General features: G+C 38.7%; 1 protein-coding gene across 1 annotated transcript in view; it reads right to left on the bottom strand.

Annotated features, from left to right (window-relative positions):
- Positions 1 to 24,801, bottom strand: part of Duba (Deubiquitinating enzyme A) — a 255,239-nt gene that overhangs the window by 226,807 nt on the left and 3,631 nt on the right. The window lies entirely within an intron of this gene.

Below are 24,801 nucleotides of genomic sequence, written 5' to 3' on the forward strand. Positions count from 1 at the left end.
TCCCTGTAGATGCAATGTCAGCTTTTGGTTGTCTTACAAATTATTTTCAAGCTAGGGTTCTTGTTAATAAATATTCAATAATTAAATCAAACAGTATGTATTTTATATGATACATTTATATTATATGCTTTGAAATGCACATGTTTGGCCTGGCGATATGGCACATTCATAGTTCAGTGGGAAGCTAATGCTATCAACCACATGAGTACCTGATGGAAAACTAAAGCACCCGACGTGGAGGAAATGTCAAACTCGATCGTCAAGCTTACTGGAATGAACCATAAATCCAGTGGTCATGTCATATGCTCTCCTGCTATATAGCTCAAATACAGCTAATAACCCAAGAAGAATTAATTAAATTGCTGGGCTGAGTGGCTCAGATTGTAGAGCATAGGCCTTCAGAACTCGGCAGGGTCAATCCCAGCTCAGTACATTGGTAATTGAAGGCACTCAAATCCTCTTGTTGGCCGATTTAAAACCATGTATAAGAACAGCTATTATGGGACAAAATCTGGCACCTTAGGCGGAGCGCACACTTATAGGACAAGGGACACAACACATGGGATGCGACAGAAAGGACATGACATGTTCCAAGTGGATGCAGCACGTGTAATCAAGGGGAAGCCCGCACACTTATCGGTCAAGGGCATGGACTGTCCCATGTGTCAGTGGACATGTCCCGTCGAGGTATCACCTGTTGCATTTCGTAGGACGTGTCCCATCAGTTCGCACATGAGTTTAGTGAAGTGATTTAAATATGCGCAGCTCAGCAGAGGCAACTACCAAAATTTTATAGCAGAAGTGGAGAAGCATGAAGTGCTGTATAATTACAGATTAAAGGATTATTCAAATAGGTCCATATGTGATAATATCTGGCGAGAAATAGGAGAAGTATTCAGCATGAACGGTAAGTAGGCTACTAACATTTATTTACAGTGATAAAATACATCTAGGAATAACAAACTCTCTTGTTATTGTTGTTGTGATGAACGAACACATTCACCTTGCAGTATCATTATCCCAAATTAAAATAGGACCAATACTAATGGGAAAACATGATAAACTGAAGTTATTTTTTCTTGTAAGTTTCTAATTTAATTAGGTAGCTAAATAAATGTTCAACGCTTCTTGCCATGGAAGTGCATTTTCTGGCTTCATGAAATATGTACACAGTTGATCTCTTATTTCTTGAGCTCCTGTTGTAGGACGAATACTACAATGGCCAAGTCAGGAATGATGATCTTGATTTGTGCATCGATTTTCACCTTCTTCTGACACGGACGGATTGGTGAAATGTCCTTCTTTCAATTTGATGAAATTGTGTAAAATGCATGCAGCTTTAATGCAGCTATCAACTTTGGAGACTTTTATTGAAATCGGTGTTTCAAAAAGCCTAAATTTTGACACCAGCCTGGCAAAAGCACATTCGACACTTCGCCTTGCTCTACTGAGTCTATAATTAAACACTCTTCTTTTCATTGTCCAAGATCCTAACTGGATAGGGTCGCATGAGGTTAGTCTTGAGTGGGAATGCTTCATTGCCCACCAAATAATAAGGACATACAAATGGCGCATCATTTTGGAGCCCAGAAGGTGGTGGTAACTTCAATTTACCATCCATCAGAAGTCTGCCTATGTTTGAATTACGAAAGACAGATCCATCACTATTTCTTCCAAACTCTCCGATGTCTATAGCAATAAACAAACCATCAGCATCACTGAGAGCTAGAAGTACAACCAAAAAATTTCCTTTGTAATTTACATAGGAGGAACCTGACATGGCCGGTTTCTTAATTCTGAAATGCTTCCCGTCAATACTGGCAACACAATGTGGCATATTCCACAATTCATAGAATCTAGCTGCTGTTTGTAACCAATTATCAGTATCTGGTGTAGGCATGAAATCTTCATTTAGGGCATCCCAAAGGCAACAAAAGTTTCAAACACAATTTTGCCTACTGTTGTTTTCCCTCGTTTGAACTGGAAGGCAAGTGATTTAAAACTGCCTCTGTTTCCAAGAAACCTGAAAAAGAAACAAACTAACCAATAATAATAATAATAATAATAATAATAATAATAATAATAATAATAATAATAATAATAATAATAATCATAATTCTGATGGAGACCATTTTTCTTATAGCTCGTGAAGCTAAGGAAAAATGGAAGAACATTCAGCATGCATTCTTACGACATTTAAAGCAAATACCGGCAAGTGGTTCTGAAGGTGAAAAAAAAGCCTACTATCTTGCCGAGTATTTGCAATTTCTGGAGCCGTCCACAAGATCCAGGGGGTAAGTGTTGTCGAGTGTAAACAGCCCACATTCTGTAAATAACTCAAGTGTTGATTGACTTTACATTTTGCATAGACTACGGAATTTTTAAGTAAATCAAATAAATCTGTGATTCTAGGCAATCAGTAAATATGAATAACTACCAGGAGGAGGAGGGTGTAACACAGGAGCATCCGGATCCAAGTAGTGATGGACAGAAAAACGCCCAACTGTTTGGAGAAAACAGTTTTCGGGTGGAAAACGAACAAACTGTTTTTAAAAGTTCCACCAAACAGTTTTTCCTTCAATAGAGTCCACAGTTTGTCTTTCACTGTTCGCTAGTGAGTAGACACTGATGTAACCTTGAACCTACCCGCGCGTTCGGAGCTATTCGGCCTGAAATCGGCATTGCTCGGTACTTAACCACTCCCATTCCCTCGCTGTCAAATCGACTGTTTGTCACATATTTAGTTGGCAGTGAGCCAAGAGCTGTTTGGAAAAGCAGTTTTTAGCCGAACAGTTCTTCAACGTTTTCGCTTATTGCTGGTTGCGGGCTGTTGGCGGCTGATGTACCGGTGTTCTCAAACCAGTTTTAAAATGGATCGGTGTTAAATTTGCCGAGTGCTGAGCGAGGCGAGTTGTTTTATAACATGTCAAAACGAAGCGAGGTGTGGAATTACTTCACGAAAAGTGACAATGATAAGGCGCTTTGCACTATCTGCAAGCAACTTATTTCTTACAAGTCAACTATTACAAATTTGAAAGGGCATTTGCAAAGAAAACATATAGCAATATATACTGAGCTAGCGTGTCATAGTGTTAAGGAGATACCTTCAATGGAAAAACGACCAAGTAGGCCTACAGTGGATAGAGAGGAACCTAGTATTAGCACTAGCAGGCCTGATAGCGAAGCCTCGACAGCTGATTCATGTATTGCGCCTAAAAAACAAAGATTAATTAGGTCTTACGTCACTAAAAATGTTTCATCTGCCCAAAAGAAATTAATTGATCGTGACTTACTTGATTTATTTATTTTAGATTATCAGCCCTTTAGTATTGTTGAGGATATAGGGTTTTCTAAACCTATGAAGTGGATCCCTGGCTATGAATTACCTGGTAGAAAGACTATTTCAAATGTGATGATTCCAACACTCTATCATCAACAGTTTTCTTTAATAAGAGAGACAGTGACGAATGAAGCAGTGAGTGTGTGCATAACAACCGATTTGTGGACATCGTTAGTTGCAGAGAGTTACATTGCCATAACAGCGCATTACATTACGAAAGAGTTTTCCTTCAAGACGGTTTTACTGAAGTGTTCTAGTTTTTCTGGAAGCCATACGTCTGTTGCGTTGGCAAACGAAATTAAGTGCATACTATCCGATTGGAAGCTGCATGACAAAGTGAATTTTTCAATTTCTGATAACGCTAGTAATATAACAAACGCGTTTGAGGAAATTCTGAAGTGGGAACACTATGGCTGTTTTGCTCATAAATTAAATTTTATTGTCCAGGGCTCTCTTCAGGAAATGCAAGTCACCATTGAGAAAATCAAAAAAGTTGTCAGCTACTTCAGGAGAAGTTCACTAGCAAGCGAAAAACTACTGAAGTACCAGGTATCAAGTGGACATACAGTGCCTAAACGCCTTTCCCAAGACGTCACGACGAGCTGGAATTCAACTTTTTATATGTTGCGTCGATTTGTAGAACTCGAAGAAGCTATCAGGGCCACTATTGCTCTGCTAGATAAACATCTGCCCATAATAACTGGCGAAGAGTGGCAAGCTTGTCGTCAACTTTGCAATGTGCTAGCTCCGTTTGAAGAAATGACTAATTCTCTGAGTGGAGAATCATATATGACTGGAAGTTCTGTGATTGTGGTCGTCAGGTGCCTAAAAGGTATTTGCGAAAAACTCGGGCAATCAACCGAGTTCACAGAAGGACTGAGGGCCGTAATTGCTAGCCTTATTAAAGGGTTAGGAGAAAGGTTCAAGAACGTTGAACACAACAGCACCTTCGCCTTATGCACTTTATTAGATCCACGCTATAAAGACCACGTTTTTCAGGATCCTGCGGCACTAGATAACGTCATAAAGAGGGTGCGTAATTTAGTAGTGGACCTAATAGAGAGAAACGCCCAGACCAGCGAGAAGCAAAATATTGACATTCCGTCCTTCTCACTTCCATCTACAACTGGTGGATTTCAGCCCTCTTGTCCAATAAGCGCTTGGAGCGTTTTCAACGACATTATTGGAGATAAACGTCCTCAAACCAGCCCTCTGTCACGAGCCAACAAGGAACTGGTTTGTATTTGAAAGATGACATTTTACCTCGTGTAAATGAAGCAGGGGAATCTAATTGCCCCTTAGATTGGTGGAAAAATCACCAACATGTGTATCCCAATTTAGCACAAATATTCATAACAAAGTGTAACATAGTGGCCACTTCAGTGCCCTGTGAAAGACTTTTTTCCCGAATTGGACTGATTGTTAATGAAAGGAGAACAAGGCTGTCATCAAGAAAGGTAGAAATGTTGATGTTCCTCAATGTAAATACGAAGAGTTAGTGCTTGAGTATTTTTCATAACGGGTACCATGTGAAAAGAATAATAAAGTGTAGCATAGTGATCACATCAGTGCCATATTGAAGACCTACTTTCCCAAATTGGATTACTAATTAATGCAAAGCTCTCACAAAAAGAGGTCGAAACATTAATGTTCCTTAATGTAAATATGAATAATTAATTTTTAAGTGTTTTCCTAATATTGTGCATCTTAAGAATACTCTCGTTTTTTTTGTGTGTGTGTATTTATCTCACTTATCTATAACATTCTGTAACTTATATTTTTTACAGTAGTTCTCGTTGAACAATAATCTTATAATGTTATATGATGAACATAGATACTGTATAATAATACTGCTATAGATACTTCACTAACAACAGACTGGTTAACTAAAACTCCGGATGTGTGGAACCGTATCGATGAGCAGACCGCCGCGATCACAAAACGCTAATAATGTCAGTTGATAGCCTAATGATAAATAAATGTCTTTACAGACTATATCCTTTGCTTAACAGTGGAGTCTTCATTAGTCTTATCGTTCTTCCCGTGTATCCTTCATACCGATATTTCGTCAGCCTTCAGCTTGTGCTGTCTGCCTAGACATTACGAAACAAGTTAGACTGAAAGGTGGTGAAAGATCTCATTTCCTGTCCCGCAGCCCCCTTGTGCATGTGACTCAGTCGTCCTTCACAGTCTCGTTATGAACGAATGACCTGTTGTATTCAAACTGTTTGGGAAAACAGTTGTTTTTAACAAACAAACAGTTCGTTGGCGTTTTCCTAAAACAGCAGAAATGACCACCACTAGATCCAAGTGGTCTTTCGGGAGAATGTAGTTACAATACTACTATCGAAGAAGACGGATCATCTAGTAGCAGAAAGGAATCCGTGATTTTAGGTATTACCAAAAATAAAAAAATGAAAGGTAAATATTCATCATCAGAAGAAAAAGCAAGTGAAAAAGCCTTTGCCGACTACTTTAACGAAAAGAGGGCTAAACTCCAGGCAGACGATTCGGATCCCGACTTGCTGTTTTTTAAATTACTTTTACCAGTGGTAAAAGACATTAATACTGCAAATAAATTGTTGTTCAAAAGTTCAGTTTTAAATTCACTGAGTGAAATATGGAATTTACAGACATCTCAGTCTCAGACATCTCAAAATGTGATAATAGTATCACTGGATGAAGATGATGTAATTTCTTCTCAACCTGAACAATTGTGCATTGTGTGGAATAATATGAATAAGTGATCGAAAATGTGGTTTGCCTAAAAATGTAATATTTACCAGTGTCTATTCATTTCCACTTTACCGCAAGCAGCAACATACTACACCTACTTATGCTGAACAAACGTGTATAGATCTTTTTAATGTATTCATGCACAACCAAAATCAATCGGTGTTAACCTTACCTGAGTGTTATCAATGATCTTTCAGCTGGTAGAATAGGATCCCTGAATTTGGTATATTTTTTCTCAATTAGTGGTTTTACCATATGCAGTAACTCTTGAAACGTCTCCCAGTTCATTCTATAAAATGTATGAAATTGTGAAGTATCTTCATTAAGTTTCTTAGCCAACACGAAAGCTCCATTCTCTTGGCAGTCCACATTACATGGGTTGACCCAAAATCTCCTTCTTCTTTTAGTCACCCGTTTTCTTCGTAATTTCCAAAGCAACAACAAGCCTTCCACATCACTAGAGGACATCTTAACTAATGACCCACAGATGTGCATGTACGTGGCCCATGGGACACGGGGCAGGACAAGTTACTTCAGTCGTGTCCCATGTCGCATGTCCAAGCAGTGTGCGCTCTGGCTTAAGAGTCTCCAAAACTGCAAGAGTAGTTACTAGGATGTAAAACCATTAACATTAAAATATTCAGACAGGCTTGAAGGTGGCCTGATTAATGGAAACAATCGTGTGAGAAAAGGAATACCATACTCAATAACTAAGAGAAATTGTCAAAGAAATTAAATGCAAACTGGAGTTACTTGGATTTTTTTTTTGCTATTTGCTTTACGTCGCACCGACACAGACAGGTCGTATGGCGACAATGGGACAGGAAAGGCCTAGGAATGGGAAGGAAGAGGCCGTGGCCTTAAGGTACAGCCCCAGCATTTGCCTGGAGTGAAAATGGGACACCACGGAAAACCATCTTCAGGGCTGCCGACAATGGGGTTCGAACCCACTATCTCCCAGATGCGAGCTCACAGCTGCGGGCTCCTAACCGCACGGCCAACTCTCCCGGTGTACTTGGAATTAGTGGCACACGAAAAAAAGAAAGAAGGGAAAAAACACTGGAAAGTGAACTACAGCACATGCTAATCAAGAGTGGATATGAGAGACAGGAGCTACAATTATTGATAAATGTTACCATAATAATGGAGTTGGGCCCTGTCAGCTCAAGAATAGTGTGAATCAATGAGGAAATTGAAGAAAAGGTGTTAACAATTCAGATCTCAGGCTTCAATGAGCATACTAAGTAGTTTGAGAAAGACTAAATTTATCAATTACTATGACTGCTTCTTCATAGACCTGCAGGAAGCAATTTATAAGGTTAAAAGTATGTGCATCACCTGGTGATCATGGGAGACTGCAGTGAACATCTGTGGTATGACTTTAATTTCGTGTGGCTATTTGTAGCCAGGTGCAGCCCTTGTAAGGCAGAGTCTCCGATGAGGGTGGGCGGCAAGTGCCACGTGTAGGTAACTGCGTGTTATCGTGGTGGAGGATAGTGTTGTGTGTGGTGTGTGAGTTACAGGAATGTTGGGAACAGCACGAACACCCAGCTCCCGAGCCATTGGAATTAACCAATGAAGGATAAAATTCCCAACCCGGCTGGGAATCAAACCCGGGACCCTCTGAACTGAAGGCCACTACGCTGACCATTCAGCCAACGAGTGGGTATGACTTGGACATAAGATATGGTGCAAATGCAATTACCAAGTGAGTTGGCTTTGTGAATTTCGGGCCATGTAGCTGTTACCTTGCATTCTGGAGATGGTGGGTTCAAATCTCACTATCGGCACCCCTGAATATAGTTTTCCATTTTCACACCAGGCAAATGTTGGGACTGTACCTAAATGAAAGCCACAGTCACTTTCCTTTAAATCCTAGTCCTTATCTATTCCATTGTTGCCAATTAATCTGAGTAGGTGCAAGGTTAATGTGCAATGTTGGGGGCCAGGTGCCTTTGCAAACGAAATAACAAATTCACCAGAAAGAACACGGTCAGTGATTTAGATGGTGGAAGAGGACCACAGTCCCAATGGCAGATAAAATGGAAAAAACTTTCTCCTGTCAGCAATGTCTGTAATTCTGTTAAGCAGGTGCAAAAGCTGTCTAAACTCCTGAGGAGCGGCCTAAAGTTGCACCTGGCAGCAGGTATAAAATGCCTCTGACAGTCGCAACTCCTCTGTAATAGTAACCAAAATATGAATTTGGTGCTTTTAAATTTGCCTTGGAAAAGGTTAGGGCGTACCCTGCAAGTGACACGCAGTTTCTTGGATTCTGGGAGAACTATGAAAAAAGGGCGACCAGTAGCGAACATCATGAAGGTGGGCATAATCAACCTTATTACCCTGACAAGAAAGGCAGAAAAAGTGGTGGATTTTTTGGAGAAGGAGGGTATAAAAACGAATAAATTTAAGTGGAAGGGTAAAGAAAAGAAGAGAATGGGGACAGGATATACACTGTACTGGAGTGGTGACCGAGAGGCAAAAAATGGAGTGTTTGTGAATATGGTAGAGTACATAATGAAAATTAGACTGAGAACGAGGAACGAAGTGTATGCACCACAGACAGAGAACAAAGGAGGATATCGAGGAATTCCTGGAGAAACTAGAAAAGGAGATAACTTTTTAATTACAATTTGCTTTACGTCGCACCGATGCAGATAGGTCTTCAGGAGACGAAGGGATAGGAAAGGGCTAAGATTGAGAAGGAAGCGACCGCGGCCTTAAGTACAGCCCCAACATTTATCTGGTGAATGGGAAACAACGGAAAACCAACTTCAGCGCTGCCAAGAGTGGGGTTCAAACCCACTATCTCCTGAATGCAGGCAGATTAAGGTGATAACCGATGTGAAAGCAATTATACTGGGAGAATTAAATGCACAGGTGGGACACGAAAGACAAGGAAAGGAACAACGGACCATATGAATATGGGAAAATGAATGGAGGAGAGAAACTATACTACTCGGCCATGTACGCAAATACACGAAGGGAACAACCTTATTCTTTCTCCGCTATTAATACTGAAGGTAGTGATTTATATTTATTTTCTAACTGATGGGTTCAATTTAGTGTCGCTAACCATACAGTTTAGGGAGCCTACTTGCCAATACAACATCTTGCAGTTACCGTTCATCTCTCATATTGGCACTATGAAGTCATATTTTTTGTGAGTTGCGAGATTATACGTACTGCCACCACCATGTCATGAAAATCACTACTGTTACATTGATAGCCGGTCACCCAAGTAAATTTGCCAATAATCTTGTGCAAGAAATGTGCAACACACAACATCATTACAATATTTATACGGATGGATCCTGGATTAGCAAAGAAAACAATGGTTGGTTTGTAGGATGTGCTTTTGTAGTACTACAGAATAACAGTGAGGTGTATGCTATTAAATTTAGACTATCTCCCTCATGTTCAGTCTTTCAAGCAGAATTGTGCGCTATACAACAGGCAGTTATGTGGATTAAAAAACACAGTTGTGCTGGGCAAATATTGAGTGATTCTCAGGCAGCTTTGAGAGCAATCCAAGAAAAATACAAATTTCATCCAGTAGCTATTATTATAAGATCACATATTAGGCTACAGTAACCATATCTCCAGGAAATGGGTCTGAGGTCATGACGGAGTAGAAGGAAATGAGAGAGCTGATGAACTTGCCAAGGCAGCTACTACTACTTCTAATGCCTTGTAGATATATGAAAAGTGCCCTATGTCTCACGTAAAAAAGGAACTGAGAGAGTATACACAAGATATGTGGAACAACCAATGGATCACGAGCACAAATGGCCAACTAACAAGGGAGTTGTTCTTTCCAAATATTCAAGACAGACAAGTAGGTTATTGCAACATAAACATATTATAACTCAGTTTCTAGCAGGACATGGAAAGTTTGGATTGTACTTCAATATTTAGAAGCCCTATAGGGGCTGAAATGCCACAAACTGTTCCTCATCTTTTATTTGAGTGTCCAATTTTTGACAGGAGTAGATATGAATAATTAACGCATTTCAACATGTGCAATAATAAAATCCAAGCACCTCTCACTATGGTATTTCAGAGAAGATGCTGTTATAAAGTGTTTGTTAAATTTCTCCACCTCATTTATAAGTAATCTCTATTTTAAATTCAATTGTCATGTATTAACTTAGTCTCAGTATCTATAGCCCTAATATACTACTTTACCGGGCGAGTTGGCAGTGCGGTTAGGGGTGCACAACTGTGAGCTTGCATCCAGGAGATAGTGGGTTCGAACTCCACTTCGGCAGCCCTGAATATGGTTTTCCGTGGTTTCCCATTTTCACACCAGGCAAATGCTGGGGCTGTACCTAAATTAAGGCCACGGCCAATTCCTTCCCACTCCTAGGCCTTTCCTATCCCATCGTCGCCATAAGACCTATCTGTGTCGGTGCGACGTAAAGCAAGTTGTAAAAAAATGTATATATACTACTTGTAAAATAGGGTTTGTAATGGGACATTCAATAATAATAATAATAATAATAATAATAATAATAATAATAATAATAATACTGTTACATTTGTGAATATAAGTAAAGGATATTTTCCTTTTCTGTAGGATTATAAATCTATTTGGATAATACCAGGTAAGTAGAAATGTGGTTTCGTCGGCGTTCAAGCAGAAGTGACTAAGTCCATTTTTTATGAATTTGAGTTAAATGCACTACTGGGGTAAAGAAAACACATTTCACGCGATGGTGTGGTCATTATTTTAATAGAATGAACCATTTTGAGGGTATGGGTACCCTACCCTCTAATGTGAAGTCCATTTTTGAAGATTGACATCCGTGCAAAAGTGATGAAGTCCCTCGATCACTTAATATGTAACATAGTAGAAGGCACTGCAAAAAGAACTAGCCCAAAAGGTGTGACAGCCTTGCAGTTATATATAGAATCATACTCGTATATCACTGATTTCTTAAACCCATTTATCTCAAAACAATGTTTTTGAACTTAGTAACTTCTGCCAGAATGCCGACGGTATGTTCGAATAATGCATTTAATAACACAGTTGGTGTGAAATGACTAATAAAGCATTTTATTAACATGGTCTTATTTCGTCCAATTCTTAGGTATAGAATTGAATTAGGATGCAAGAAGCAAGAAAAATCTGCAAGACCTCCTCCGAAAAGGAAAGCAATGTTACCTCCTCTATTCTATGATATATTTCTGACAATGAGAATCAGCTGAAATGGAAGGAAATTTCATTATCAACCTAAGCTAACCTCATCTTATCTCTACTTTGGTACGGTTTACAGACTTACCCTTTGTATAACCTACTCTTACTGACTTATGGCATATGTGTATCTAATATAACTTATTTGCTTGTATGTATTCTTACAAAGTGGTTTCACACCAGTCCGACAAGTAACAGCAAATTCGAAGGGAGCTGAATTATTTACACTAGCCAAACACCAGAAGAATATGGTTATAGTAATGCGTATATCAATATAAAGGCAGAAATATGACATTATATTGAGTGAGGGTGTGTTTATTTCCTTAATTCTTCATTGGAGCTTGAAAACAGACTTGATGACTATCTTGATTTATCACTTACTTCAGTAAGAGAACCTCCATTACTCATGATTACACTGACGTGAGTTTGTTTTGGTCATGTCTGGTAATTTTAATGTGTAACTAGCCAAGTTGGCAGCAGTGATGAGCCATTAAGAAAGAAAAAATAGGGCAGCGATATTTGCTTTTTAGTGTACAGCCTTAGGTGCCAAGCACTATAGTTGAGTTTTGTGAGAGGAATGGAATGATTGTAAGCAACACATGGTTTTGGTTGAAAAACAGCAGGAAAATTACAAGATATGGCTGAGTTGACAAATCAGGAATTGATTACTTTCTCGTGGAAAGGAAAAATCGCAGACAGTTGATGGATGTAACAGCTTTACCAGGAGAAGCATTCAGGGAGATCAGAGTTGTGATACCAAATAGGAGTGGGAAAAATTGAAAAATTAAAGACCAGAGATAGTAAAACAAAAGTGTGGAAATTTAAAGATAAGAATGTACAGGAAGAATTTCTGGAGAGACTGCAACAACAAATTCCAGTTACTGAAGAAGGAAATGTGGAAGAGGAATAGTCCAATTTCAAAAGGGTATTTGTAAGTTGGGCAGAGAGAGCCTGTGGTAGAACATCGACAAAAGTGAAAGAAAATGAGACACCGTGGTGGAATGAGAAGGTGAGAGCAGCAGTGAGAGAAGAGCATGGCAAGAATGGAATAGAGATAGCGGGGTTGAGTGGCTCAGACGGTTGAGGCGCTGGCCTTCTGACCCCAACTTGGCAGTTTTGATCCTGGCTCAGTCCGGTGGTATTTGAAGGTGCTCAAATACGTCAGCCTCGTTTTGGTAGATTTACTGGCACATAAAAGAACTCCTGCGGGACTAAATTCTGGCACCGCGGTGTCTCCCGGAAACTGTAAAAGTAGTTAGTTGAACGTAAAGCCAGTAATATTATTATTATGGAATAGAGATGAAAAAAAGAAGAAAGCAAAACGAAGTTTCTCGATAATAAAGAAAGAGTGTTATGATAAACTGCTGAATGTGAGAAATTGTGCAGAGGAGACTCTAGTTATACGGTGTGAGGACTCAACAGTAAAAGAGGATATGACAATGTTAAGAGGTGGACTTTACAGTCCATAAAATTAAAATGGGGAAGGCACCAGGGATGGATGAAATTAGTGGCTGCTGGACTTGTTGGACTACAATGGGTGTACAGATTGTTGAAATGCATATGGAAGCAGAAACGTGCCAGATAACTGGGGGAAAGGAAATAATAATATCAGTCTTTAAGATGGGGGACAAAAAAGTGTGTGATAACTGTACCGGAGGTACACCTGCTCCGTGCATTTAAATTAAGCGCCTTTTAGAAGGCCATCTGCAACATGTACTTTAAACTATGCAGTAGAAGAAGTTTGAATGTTTTTCGACAGAGGTTCCTACTGTCAACCTAGGTGCTCCATCTGGGGAGAGGATTGACTATTAAGTATCAAGAGAAATTTGGTAGTCATTAGTTGGCAAAACTGAATTTTTTGTAGATTGTTTTTGGTGTTCTAAAGTTATCAACACTTTTATCTCTTCCTGCCAACTTAATATTGTAGCCAATAGGGAATTTTGAACATTTATTTAATTCACCAATGAGAAGAGAGAATTTTGATATTTACTTGATTGTCCAATGGAAATTGGGGGTGTGTCAGGGCTTCGGCCCAGGGAAATCTGGAACCTTCCTCTCCGCTACAAAAGCTGGGACATTTCGGGCCATGTTGTCTTTCGATCGCTCCAGTCAAGAGGTCATCGGCCCCAGAAGTTTAGTGTGTTCGTAGTAGAGGCAGGGGAAGGGCTGCCTCGTCCATATCCGGGAGGTCCACCAGCTCAAGGTAATGGCAGGCTCCGTGTAATAATGCAATAGTCTCTGAAAGATAGTTTGAGGGGAAGGTTTCAAATTCTTTCGTAATGTAACTTCTATTTCTCAACGTAAATTCTCAAACAAGTCTAAAGAACTTAATGTAATTTAGGGGATAAAGGGTGGGAACCCTCGTGTATTCCCCTTCAACTTGGCATTGAGGTGACTATGATTTTGTAACCTTTAAAATCTATCTCGGAACTTAAAAAAATTTATTTCATCTAGTCACCTCTGTAGTACAGGCTTAGCCTCTATAACGTTGGGCCATAAGCCCACATAGGGTTTTAAGTATTTTCATGTGAATTTCAAGAGTACCAGAGTTTGCCTTCAAACATTTTGATTTTCGGCCAGTAACTTTAACCTTTATTTTTTCAACTAAGGCCAGGTAGAATGGGCACCTATTGCCCCTGTTAAAAGTTCACTATTTTTCATTATATTTTCCTATGTAATTTCGACTGTTGAGCAAATAAGACGGTGTCTACTATTGGTTTTTGTTAAATGTAGGTTGTGCCTTTAATAGGCTTGGAACTTGTAAACGTTGGAGAATAGTCTCCTAGAGAGTAATTGTGTAGAGCAAAGACGCTCTTTTTCTACTATTGTAAATTCTGGAACTTAGTCTCCTAGAGGAGTTATTGAATGGAGCAGTTATTGCTCTTCTTACATTTGCAAATAGGGAGCTTTAAGCTCAGTCTGTAAAAATGTTGTCATCTGATTATCCTAGACTTTTCTATATTGTTACTCAAGGTCTCAAGCTAAACTTTTGTACCTGATTTTTGGTTATTGTCTAACCATGTTTAAAATTCGAAAAGAAACAAAAATTCTATGAAAGAAATATAATCACAAATTTTAAAGTTTTAAATTACTATTTAACCTTTTCTCTATCCACCCATTCATGCCCGGACCCTGTTACACCTCTGTGTTCCACAGAATCCCTGGAACAATAACTATAGAGGAATTACACTCTTATCAGAAGTGGCAAAAAATGCTAGAAAGGATATTAGAGAGGAAAATAGAAAGAAATGTAGAAGGAGAGTTGCAAGAGGTGCAGTAAGACTTCAGAAGTGGAAGATATACAGTCGACCCAATCTTCAGCATGAGGCAATTACTGTAGTTGTGAAGAAATGGTCAAAAAGAGACTGTGTACACAAACTGTAGATATGGTGCAAGCAATGAATAACAATCATGTCAGCAGCGTACAGACTTCAGTTGGAAACAATGATTTAGAAAGGAAACTGCACTAAGACAGGGGAGTGTACTGTCATCTCTTTTGTTTCTAATGGTAATGGACGTAAGTGTAAAGGAGACAAAGGAAGCATATGGCACCAGGGAGATGAAGTTATTACTATTTGCTAACAGTATTGTGGTCTGGGGGATGAACAGCAAAGACGTACAAGAACAACTTACTAACTCTCAATGTTATAAGGGTACATATTAAGAGGGATGCACTGAACAAGAAAATGAAAAAGTATGGTATGAAAATCAGCGAGGAGAAAAGCAAAACCATGGTTATATCAAGAAGAGAAAAACAAGGGAAAGGCATTATGAAAACTGGTGATCAAAGCCTTGAAATTGTTGACAGTTTCAAATACACAGGGAGTGAAATAAAGAGGAGTGCAGAAAGAAAAAACCTGAACTGAGACAAAATAATGGAAGAGGAATGGTGGAAGGAGAGAGGAAGGTGGGAAGTGGCATAAATGTCCCAACCCAACAGGAGCTGGATGAGGGGAAAGGAGGTGGAGATGGTGCAATGTTAAAAACCACTAGCAACAAAATAAAAACAAAACAAAAACAATAACACCAAAGAACTCGGGAAGAGAGCCATATTGTATCAAAATTGAGAAAGAATGGTCGAATTCTATACTGATAACCCCTTCTTTGCTAACATGTTCACAAGTTACCTTACAAAATAACATCTGAAGTGGAGCACAGAGGAATTAGAAATGTAGGCAACTATTTCACCTTCACAACAACTTGCACTACAATGAATTTAAGGATACAGAGAAGCGCAGAGAAGAGCAGTGAACATAAGTTACATAATTAGAATGCTGAGACCATTACAAATTAGGAAGTCAGTAATGTACAAAAATTTAAGTTTGAGAAGTTTAGATATCAGGAAAAGAAGACAGAATTTGAGAAAATAGTTACAAGGGACATGATGTTCTGGGAAAAACTTGTAAATAATGAGTGTGTTAAATTGGGAACAAGACAGATGATTCTAAAAGTAGCCGTTATGGGAAGCAAAATAAGTGTGCAGAAAACTTACAATTGGGAACAAGAGGGAACTATGTAGTAGAATAAAGCAGTACACCAAAAAGTAAAAGAGAAGGAAAAATGTAGTAGGCTAAACAACATGACCCTCGGGGAAAAAATGGAACTTAGAAATGAAGGAAAGCAGATGATGAAAAAAAAAAAAGAGCAAAATTTGGGAGGGTTCTGAAAGGGAGCTAAAAGGCAAGTTCAAGGAAAACCATTCAAAATCCTGACAAAAAAAGGCCTAAAAGGAAAATACAGGAAGAACATCAGAAACTCCAAAGACCAAAATGAGAGGATGATTATAATAGAACAAATACATACCAAGAATTCGGAGTACCACTTTAGCGCTTGCAAAGACCACATTCTTTTTACATAATTTTGGAGGGAATATAGAGTGCGGCATGTATTTGAAATAACTATAAATTAGGTTTGACATTAAAAGATTAATTGTTAATTAACATCACATAGGCCTATGTTATAAAATATGTAAGCTATATATTCCCTTGTTTAGGCCAACTTGACAAGTCACTCTCGCTGGAGTTTTGTTATGAAAGAAGCCATATTTTGCAGTGTCGAAGTAGTTAACGTAAATTGAAAGCTTCTCAGTTTGTCAAGAACAATAATTACAACATGCATAACACTATAACATACCTGTAAAACTAACCATATTATTAAACAATGACATCTTTCCTTCTACAAGAACATCCTCAGATTCTATCATGCATATATATGTACAATATTATTTACGATGTGTAAACTTGTCAATGACAGAGTTGGTGATGTGAACAAGTAATAAAAATATAATGATTAGAATTTTCTTCAACTATCTATCACCTTATTAACTTACAGAAATGTTTCTATACGTATCTAAGCTGATAATCAATCATACTTGCCCTCAACAAATGCATCTGGACTGCAGTCAGTGGACCTGCCCAGTCTGGGTAGCTAAGTAGGGGGTGAGTGGAAAATTTTGTGGGAAATGAACTCTCTTCACGGGGAAGTGAAGGGAAGGAGGGGAGTGCTGTAAGCAATGATTCTGCTCATTGTAGAGGGGAGGGGAGTGTTGCTTTTTCATGTTAAGCTGTACTGTGTATTAGGGAGTGGATACAAGTTAATGATTTTGAAGAAATCGAAGTATGGAATTTAATTAAAGAGTATCTTGTAAAACATTGTTTTACTGATAAATAATAACATTAAAAAACATCTCGAGTGGTGAAATATGCTGCAGAGAATTTACTACAATAAGAATATCCTAACCCACATTCCAAACATTTAAGTCACGATAGCCTCCTGTAGAATTCAGAAAGGAACGATCTTCTATTTTCACGCAACATTGACTTGTAAAAGTTTTATACCGTACCCTTAAAGATAAGAGATTTTTGAATCTTTATAGACTCTTATCCTTAAGAAATATAAAACTTTTTCACCAGACCTCACTGCAAGGAAATTTTCAATTTAGTTCTTAAGATTGAATTTCATGTCTTTCTAACATGTTAGACATGCTACTTGTTTTAAGTATTTTAGAACAACTCATTCTACCACAATTTTAATGTATCTCTCATACTAAACCCAAGTTATTAAGGCATGTCACCAAAAATTCTGTATTTTATGATACTCTAGTAGAGTAAGTTTGAGTTTGTGAAATAGTGATTTAACGGTTCTTGAGTCAATGTTTACAAACGTAACCATTCTTCAAGATTCAGATTTGGTTGATCCTGTCATAAGTCCAATTATCAAATCAAAGAGATCTTTGAATCTTTATAAACTCTTATCCTTAAAGGATATAAAACTTTTTTACCAGATCTCATTACAAACAAATTTTCAAATTTAGTTCTTAAGATTGAATTTCACCTCTTTCAAAGACGTTAAACATGCTAAATTTTTTTAAGAATTTTAGAATAACTCATTCTACCACAATTTTAATGTATATCTCCTACTAAGCCCATGTTTTTAAGGCATGTCACGAAAGATTATGTATTTTATGATATTCTAATGGCATAAGTTTAAGTTTGTGAAAAAATGTTTTCAATAGTTCTTGATTCATTGTTTACGAACATAACCATTCTTCGAAATTCATTGGCTGATGATGCTCTGTAAGGGAGCGAAACATGTCCCACGAATAACTTGTCTATTAATGATATTTTAAATGTGACAACATTAAAATTTATTGAACAGGTGGATTACAATAAAAACGTTATTGCAAATAACAGATTTCAATACGGATTAATTTTTTTTTGCTAGGGGCTTTACGTCGCACCGACACAGATAGGTCTTATGGCGACGATGGGATAGGAAAGGCCTAGGAGTTGGAAGGAAGCGGCCGTGGCCTTAATTAAGGTACAGCCCCAGCATTTGCCTGGTGTGAAAATGCGAAACCACGGAAAACCATCTTCAGGGCTGCCGATAGTGGGATTCGAACCTACTCTCCCGGATGCAAGCTCGCAGCCACGCGCCTCTACGCGCACGGCCAACTCGCCCGGTAATACGCATTAAAACATGAGATTAGTCACTTGTAAGCTGTTTGAGTAACAAGAACGAAGAATTATCTACAATTTGTATAATTAACAGTCTGCAGGGCTTTCTACAATATCCCCATTCTTCGCCACTTGCTTATAAAATTTGTTGGTGATACTCGAAATAGCTCCAGCTTTACCTTTATTAGCTATCTCTAAAACTTCTCTTACTTCTTCTATCGTTATTTTCTGATCTAATAAGGGAATAGTACACCCCAGCCCTCCTGATATTAAATTCCCTTCTATTTTCGGTCTCCACCCGTCTTCACCCCCTCCCCCCAATAATTTCTTATAGTACTCCACCAAGTTAGTATTCGACTTACTTCACCTTGTGACATAGATGTTGATTCCCATAGGGAATCTGGAATATTTGTCCCAAAACGCTGGCAACCAGGAATGAGTTAAATGAAAATTTTTAATGTTCAATAACGGACCATTTATATTGGTATTATAATTTTACTCATTCGGGAGAAATATTCCAGATTCCCTATGGGAATCAACATCTATGACATCTGATAGCCAAGCAGGCATCAATTTTTGGTAAAGAGACAAAATCTCTCATAGTGCATTGGCACTGCCAGTGGCTCCAAGTAGCCTACACAGTGGCCTCCACGGTATGCACTGGCCGGCGTCTCGGTAGGTGTGCTAGGCACCAACTAATGAGCCCAACCTAGCACACGAGGGCAAAACGCTGGCAACCAGGAATGAGTTAGCTGAAAAATGTACAATGTCCAATAATGGATCATTTATATTGGTATTATCAATTTACTCATTCGGGACAAATATTCCAGATTCCTTCCTCATTCAAATTACCTTTTCTCTGCCAGAAGTGTTTCAAACTCACACGTCTGTGTTTGAGGTGGTCTCCCTCGCAGAGTCAGCACTCGGCTGCCGCTGAAGGTCACCATGGCTGCACTCCATGCTGGTTGTCTCCGAGTCAGTTTCTTCGTCTCTCTTCCCTTCAATTCACTTCCTGTGTCAGCTGCTCCGCGTGCCGCTGAACTCAGCTGCCTCGTGCATTCATATTCCTCATTGGCCAACGTACTTTCTGTGGTGTACATGGTCCTTCACTGATCCAACAACCATGTTCGAGTCCACTTCCCGCCACCCACCAATAATCTGTTACCCCTTATGTAGTCTATTAGTCCAAAACGTCTTGCCTTTCCCAAATGGAACTGGAGTGTTTTCTGGTTCCTAAAGGCTTCTTTCTCCTACTCCCACTTGATCGATAAATTTCCACCTTTTAACTGGAGGTATTGTCCAAGATCATCTTTGCCAATAGGATTGAAACAAACTTCACTTTTACTGGTCTCTTGCCTATTTATTGTCTTTTCCATTCACTGAATCTTGTCAATGTCAGCTTCCCTGCAGTTGATCTTCAACCTCTCATTTATTAGCTCTACCACTTTAAATACTAAGGGCCGATTGCAGAAACGGTATTTAGACGATGTTTACGGTTGAACAATATCTAAGTATGGCTGCCGCATTGCGAAGACGTTATTTACCACTTAGACAGTCTAAAACAGATGTTCAACCGGCCATATTTAAACACTGCCGAGAACACTGTTTAACCTCAAATGTTAGGACTGAATCACAATCAGAGGTTATGTACCGTGAAATATATGACACAAGGGACATTCCGGTAACTGTCAACTTGACAACAATTCCTGGCAACCGACATATTTTATTATATTTCAGATAGTTTTCCTGGAATTATAGGTCACTTCGACTACATTCATATCAGAAAAACTTCTCCCGATCATCAGAGAGCTGTCACATACACCAACCGGGAGGAATTCAGTTATTACATTTATTGCCAAGTAGGCACAAGTAATAGTGACATTAAAAAGTTTTGCTTTTTTTTCAGAGGATAATCATCACACTATGAGACAGGAAAAGGCAAGGAATGGGAAGAAAGAGTCCTAGCCATAATAACAGCCCCAGTATTTGCCTGCTGTACAACTACGGAAAACAATCTTATCTGTGGGCAAGTCTTGCTCATGCTTAGCCATGTTTTAATAATGTGTAGAAAGAAGACAGTTGACTAATGTTTGGCGCGTGCACAGGCGAATTCCATTGGTTGCGACAAGCAAAGAGTTACATGGAAGATACTTCCATTCCCCCTTTTGAACCAATATTTAAACTTTAAACGACGTCTAGCTACACACTGGCTGAACACTGTTTATGTAATGGAACATCGTACGTAAATTAGAAGTTGTTTAAGTAGACATTGTATAAGGCTTAAAACTAGTAATTGTTTCTGTAATCGGCCTTAAATCTTCTTTAGTATCCTCAGGTAACCTACATATAAAAATATTTTTCTTAGGAGTTTCCTGCTATAGCTTTTTCTCTTGCCACCTCAATTCTTTTATCTTCTATTCTCTTCACCTTATCCCTCATACTTGCTATTTTCTTATTGCTTTGGACCATTATCTCTGATACGTTTTTTAGCTCCTCTTTCATACAATCCTTTATTTCTTTCAATTCACTGAAGCTGCCATCAAAATTCAAGTAAGCCCCACTTGCTGTCCTGCATTGCATTTCATAGTATACCTCGCTGGCCTGCCTCTAGCATGCCAACAACTTATCACAACCCGGTACTGTTGAATCAAAATACCCATGTCAGCACTCGCACACAGCACAACCTTCCTCTTTGCTTGCAAGATTACAACTGGTTATGCAATGTACTTCACCACAGAAGTCAGTAGAGGTGGAGCAGCTGACGGATATCACCTTACCAACAAAAAAACTTGTTGCATGTAGATATGCCGAATGTTTTTAAATGCAATGCAATTTTATAGGCCTACATAAAAATGTATTAATCTCTCAATTCTAAACAATAATCCTAAGAATATTTCCACTCTACAATATTTATTCATAAAACCTGCTTAGAAAAGTAAAAGAAATTCCAGAAGAATATCTCACTGCTCGGTATACTTGATACCAGGACCCGGTACCGGGCTACAGTCCAGCGGTTGAGAAACACTGCTGTAGAACAGGCAAAATATTTTTCAAAACATGTGAGTACAACAACAGTTAGCAGGCTATTCAGTGTAAATATCCACATTAATCCCCTGGAATGTCTCCGAAAACCATAATTCCCCGTGAATTTTCATGTTTTCATCACATTTTTATATTTTTAATCCATTTGCGCATACCTGCTTTCAGTCGTCTCAAATATAGATCTTTCACATCTCCTAATTGTCTGTAATTTCTAACATTATCTTTCTTTACAATGCTTATTGAAGATAAAAGACACAAAACCAACAGCATTATTATTAATCTGCTGGAAAATGACATTAAAATACAAGAACAATCATTAGGGCCTGGATGTTTATGACATTTCATATTTTATTTCATTATAATATTTCCATGGAAAATACAAGTTAAGCATGATTTTATCTATGGTGACTAAAATTATGCAATTTTGACGGGTCATATAGTCATATTTTGGCTCTTTTAACGGTTTTTTGTCATTTTCCGGTAATTTTTCATATTATGGTCATATTTCCCCGTGAATTTTCATGTTTTCATCACATTTTTATATTTTTAATCCATTTGCGCATACCTGCTTTCAGTCGTCTCAAATACAGATCTTTCACATCTCCTAATCGTCTGTAATTTCTAACATTATCTTTCTTTACAATGCTTATTGAAGATAAAAGGTTTCCACCTATTCAATACACTAACATGGTTTTTTTTTTTTTTTTACCGGTTTCGGCACCTTGCGTGCCATCATCAGCCATTAAGAAAATTATTGCAAGGTATGTTGAATGAATATATAAAAAACTATTTGTACAATATATACAGAGCATACTATTCTGATTAGCGAGTCTTACATTTGTATATATACATTAAAATATATGTGACTAAGTAGCTAGTTGCTTTACGTCGCACCGACACAGATAGGTCTTATGGCGACGATTGGACAGGGAAGGGCTAGGAGTGGGAAGGAAGCGGCTGTGGCCTTAATTAAGGTACAGCCCCAGCATTTGCCTGGTGTGAAAATGGGAAACCACGGAAAACCATTTTCAGGGCTGCCGATAGTGGGATTCGAACCTACTATCTCCCGGATGCAAGCTCACAGCCGCGCGCCTCTACGCGCACGGCCAACTCGCCCGGTGGCATACATTTTAATTCGACCGTACTTTCTCTATAAATTAGCAACATACTGTTTATAAGAATACATCGTGATGAAATGAATAAGTGCTGTGATGTGACCTGGTAGGTATGGATTTACCAGTAACATGGATGGAAGTGCAGGATTTATTATTGCCAAGTGAGCTTGCCAATTCAAAGTATGGGGAAACAGTAGTTTATGCATAGTGATGAGGGTAATAAACAAGACTTTGTGTATATATTTTTTGTTTTTGCTAGTAGTTTTACATCGCACCGACACAGATAGGTCTTACGGCGACGATGGGACAGGAAAGGGCTAGGAGTGGGAAGGAAGCGGCCGTGGCCTTAAGGTACAGCCCCAGCATTTGCCTGGTGTGAAAATGGAAAACCACGGAAAACCATTTTCAGGGCTGCCAACAGTGGGGTTCGAAACTACTATCTCCCGAATACTGGATACTGGCCGCACTTAAGCGACTGCAGCTATCGAGCTCGGTGTGTGTAATTTACATGTAGCTGTGTGACATGTATCAGTCTATTACACTGCTAATTTACTCATAAGAACAATATTCCATTCCCTTTAGTTAAGCCAGTGTACAGGGCACTAGCCTCACCTGAACTCTTAAAGAAATGTATAGTCCGTGCTCCTTTTATCGATATTTCTTTGTATGGGGTGTGGAGGAAGGAGGGAGCTCTCATGGTTCGGGTTATATTGCCAACTGAATGAAAATAAAATCTGAATTGAATCGATAATATGATCGATCGATATGAATTTTCTAAACCTTTATTATCTTAAGCCAACAACTGTGTCATACACACTTTATATAACATTTCTCGATGGGAACCCTGTTCCCAGCATGAATTCTATAGTTTGGCTTTGCTGTGTAAACAACAACAGTACTAGTACGTAAAGTGTACGCCAGATGTCACGCAGCGATGCATAAGCGATTCATAGTTTGTGTTTCAAAGGTTGCCAATACGAATCTCGAAGATACCCGAGGTCGACCTGCTCAGCACTAGGGTGGTCCATGTATCGCTAAAAGGTGCGCGTACGGTACACATACGTGAATACACAGAACCCTAACGAAAATTTAAATTTTCTAGTTTGGAACTGATATCCATAGACACACCTTTCTTCACAGCTATTTGATAAAATTAGCTGCTCGTCGCCATAACACCTATCTGTGTCGGTGCGACATAAAGCAACTAGCAAAAAAAAAAAAAAAAAAAAAAAAAAGAAGAAGCTGCTTTTGAAGCTGCTGTAGCCTTCAATGATGTAAATAAAGACAGGATTGTCATTGTTGCAAAGTTTGGATTTGGACCTGGGTTCTTTGCACAGAAGACAGTACGGAATTCAGCAACAGGCTTGTCATGAAAGCGATATGCTACTCTTCTGAACATGGCACCCAGTCAAGAATTCTGGCTGTACCGTAATGCTCTGCGAATAGCATCACATATAGGCCTAATAGGAACAAATCCACTGATTGTACTGTGAGCCATCCTAAATCTGTAAGATGCAGACATGTACAAGTCACCAGTGGCCAGAAACCTGTAGGCCTAAATAAATATATTTCCACTGTTAATTGTAGTACCTTCAAATTATGAATTAAAATTGATGTAGGCCTACATAAATGCATATGTTGTTTTCGGTCCTTTTTTTAATCAATACTTTATTAGCAACCTATAGAATGCAACGAAATGTACCTGCCACTGAAAATGATAAATCCACAGCCTGTTTCCAGTCATTAGACCAGGTCAGGAATGGAACGAATGAAGCCCCTATCTAGCAGCGAGGATAGGAAATGTGCCAGCTGCCAAAGCCTGTCGCACTCCTCTGGGGCAATGATAAATGACTGACCTGCCACTAATCTTTTATTTTATATATTTTGTCATGGACATAGTTGTTTCCGAGATGAACGTCACTACTAACTTTAAACCTTTAAAAATCGTTGTGAATAATGAATTTAGCGATACAGTCAGCCTTTCCTCAAAACTTATACTCTTCCTGCAATTTGTTGGTCTGATGTCTATTAGAGACTTCCTTTTTCCACTAATTCCTAAGTAATGATGGGCATTCGGTACTAGTTCCTGAATTTTTCGTCATTCCACAACGAAAGTACATGTTGGTGGAATTCTCCAAGGCTCTCGTGTTTAAGGAAAATTTGCCTTGTCCACTGTAATCATCTGGTTCTTTTCCTTCTTCTAATATATTCATACATTAGATTAATATATTCACCCGAATTATCGCTTTTGCAACACATTCTTTTCTGCTCGTGAATATGAATACGTCTGTAGCCTGTACGGTACAGGGCGGGAGTATCAGCTATTTCTGTGCAGTCGATCCCTCTCGATCGATGACAAGTGTGACAAGCAAATTAATTTTGTCGTTAGTACTCGATGGCAGTTGGTTGCTCTTG

The sequence above is a fragment of the Anabrus simplex genome, chromosome 2 (genome assembly GCF_040414725.1).
Source record: "Anabrus simplex isolate iqAnaSimp1 chromosome 2, ASM4041472v1, whole genome shotgun sequence".
Taxonomy (NCBI): Eukaryota; Metazoa; Arthropoda; class Insecta; order Orthoptera; family Tettigoniidae; genus Anabrus; species Anabrus simplex.